General features: G+C 34.8%; 1 long non-coding RNA gene across 1 annotated transcript in view; it reads right to left on the reverse strand.

Moving 5' to 3' along the window:
- The window catches only part of LOC106316766, a 3,216-nt gene extending 1,074 nt beyond the window's left edge, over positions 1-2,142 (reverse strand). Inside the window, exons 1-3 of the long non-coding RNA XR_001264952.1 lie at positions 2,030-2,142; positions 1,824-1,883; positions 1,382-1,478 (exon numbers count right to left, since the gene is read on the reverse strand). This is a non-coding gene — a long non-coding RNA (uncharacterized LOC106316766). The remainder of the gene's footprint in view (positions 1-1,381; positions 1,479-1,823; positions 1,884-2,029) is intronic.
- Between the last annotated feature and the right edge of the window lie 659 nt (positions 2,143-2,801).

Genomic DNA, 2,801 nt, shown 5'->3' on the forward strand with positions numbered 1-2,801 from the left:
GCTGTGTGACTTTCCAAATCCGTGAGTTGTTTTCGTATCGTATTAGCATATGTCTTAAGAGATTTCAGACATGGTCTTTGTCTTAAGAGCTTTTTCATTCTCTGTCTTAAGAGCTTTTTCATTCTCTGTCTTAAGTGGTTGGTCGTTTCTTTTTCCCATCCAACAAAACGTAAACCAAACCATTGTCTTTGTGTAAAAGACTTTTATTTCAGACTTTGTCTTAAGCTTATTTCAGCTGTTGGTCGTTTTTCTTTCCATCCAACAAATCGTAAACCAACTCCATCAAACTCAATCTTTTTGTAATTTTTGTACTTTTAAGCCTTTGTGTTTGAGAGGGAAAGACATAGTTCTTAAAGCCTTGTGGTTCAGACTCTTTGTCTTAAGACATGTTGGTCGTTTTTTCCAATCCAACGAGTCTTATGTAAGCCATTAGTCGTTTTTCATCTAATGTCTTTTACTAAGCCGTGGGTCTCTTTTTTCCTCATCCCCATAGAGTCTTTGTCTTAAGACTTTTAAGTCATGCACTACAAACCCATCCAACTCAGTCTTTATACTTTCAAGCCTTGTGGTTTAGAGGCAAAGACATAGTTCTTTAAGCCTTGTGGTTCATCTAATGTCTTTTTATAAGACGTGAGTCTCTTTTCTCCTCATCCCCATATAGTCTTTGTCTGTCTTAAGACTTTTAAGTCATGCACTACAAACCCATCCAACTCATAGTCTTTTTGTACTTTTAAGCCTTTGTGGTTTAGAGGCAAAGACATAGTTCTTTAAGCCTTGTGGTTCAGACTCTTTGTTTTAAGACATGTTGGTCGTTTTATCCAATCCAACGAGTCTTATTTAAGCCATTAGTCATTGTTTCATCATCTAATGACTTTTTCTAAGCTGTGGGTCATTTTTCTCATCCCCATATAATCTTTGTCTTAAGACTTTTTAAGTCATGCACTGACCCATCCAACTCATAGTCTTTATACTTTCGAGCCTTGTGGGTTAGAGGCAAAGACATAGTTCTTTAAGCCTTGTGGTTCAGAGGCTTTGTCTTAAGACATGTTGGTCGTTTATTTCCCATCCAACGAGTGAACGACTGTTAAGCATGAACTACTAACCAATAGATTCCGAGTCTTATTTTCCATCCCCATAACATACCTCTTTAGACATGCATGCACTACCAACCAAAAGATTTCTTACGGGACCAATGTTACCCAAATAAAAATCTGACAGAACACTATTAAGATTAGTGCTTGCCAATGATCTTTTTTGGATTTCAGAATGCTACAACATCGATTAGAACTGGTCAAATGGGGTTTGAATTCCATCCTCAAAAGACAGAATTTTTTTGTTAAAAAGAAAGCTTTAATTTTTAGTTCATAGACAGAGAAATTACCTTGGTGACGATGGTTTCATGCGGAGTAAGCTTCCAGGTATGTAAAGCAGCAACTAAAAGGCCGGTGGGTTTCCTCCTCCAAGCGATAATATATCATCTGTTCAAACAAAAACCGTGTTCAGAGACTAAACCAAGCTGACTTATACAAGAGAGAATGAATTTGACAGATTGTACACTCATATTTAAGCCAAACCAACCATTTGGGATTCCTGAAATCTATGATTTAAGACACAAAAGTATATGCATGTAGTGAAGATACACGGATCATTTTAGAGACAAGAGAATTAAAAGAGTGTATGCATAAGATGGTTTCTAAACTAATCGCAAATCTCAGAGTGCAAAGATGACTAAACAAAAAGATCATTGTAAAAGTAACAAATTGGTAAATTGAAATCGCGAAATTAACACAAACCTTACAAAACCCTAATTAATTAACATATACCTCAACGATGACGAGTGAGAGGAGCCCAAACAATCACATCGGTTTTTACGCGGAATCAACCTTCAAAATAAAACCAAAAACAAAATCCAATCAACAAGAAAAGATTGAACAATTCAGAAAATTTGAAACAAAATCGCGATCAAAGAATATTCCAAACTTCGAAATCCTCTAACCAATTCACGATTTACAGAGAGCGAAACACTTACTAATCTAAGATTGCAATCGGATTTTTTTTCCAGTTTTGCAAATTTTGGAAGAATCGATCGAGAGAATCCTTCCCAGAAAGAGGAACTGTGGAAATAAATTGACACGCACACGATTATTCTTAACGCGTCTATACTTGATTAACGGAGGCGTTTACTGAAGACACGTTTTCTAACGGTTATATTTTAAAACTTGGTTCGATTTTTTCGAATTTGAACCGCTCATCCTGCATTTTCTAACGGTTATATTTTTCCACTTAAACCAAACCGGCCTTGAATATTTAACGATGTCTACTACTTATACGGTGTCGTTTGTGTGTCTCTTAAACCAAACCGGTCTTGTATTTCTTTGTCGTTCAAGTAATGAAATTTTCTTGCTTTTCTTTTAGTTTCCACTAGCTCTCGTGCTTTGCTGTTATGAACCGATTTGTGAATGTCATAACCAAATAGGCATATTTTCTTTCTACTTAGACAGTTTTCTTTTCTTTGTATGCTTAAGATTTCGTTTTCCTCATCACTTTAGGATTTGTATACTTTCCATTTATCTATGACGGTCTATTGTAATCCCCTAAACTATATTTGCGAAGTGATTTTGACACGTGTACTTTCTACAATCAATTTCACAAAACAAATATGACATAACTACTGAAATTGATGACATGTCTTATAGCTTAATATGACATGGACAATTGCATTTAATGTTAATTTATATTTTTGGTAAACTTTTTAAAATATAGTAATAATTCATATATTACATTTAATGTCAATTTATATT

Source organism: Brassica oleracea, chromosome C9, assembly GCF_000695525.1.
Source record: "Brassica oleracea var. oleracea cultivar TO1000 chromosome C9, BOL, whole genome shotgun sequence".
In the NCBI taxonomy this organism is placed as follows: domain Eukaryota; kingdom Viridiplantae; phylum Streptophyta; class Magnoliopsida; order Brassicales; family Brassicaceae; genus Brassica; species Brassica oleracea.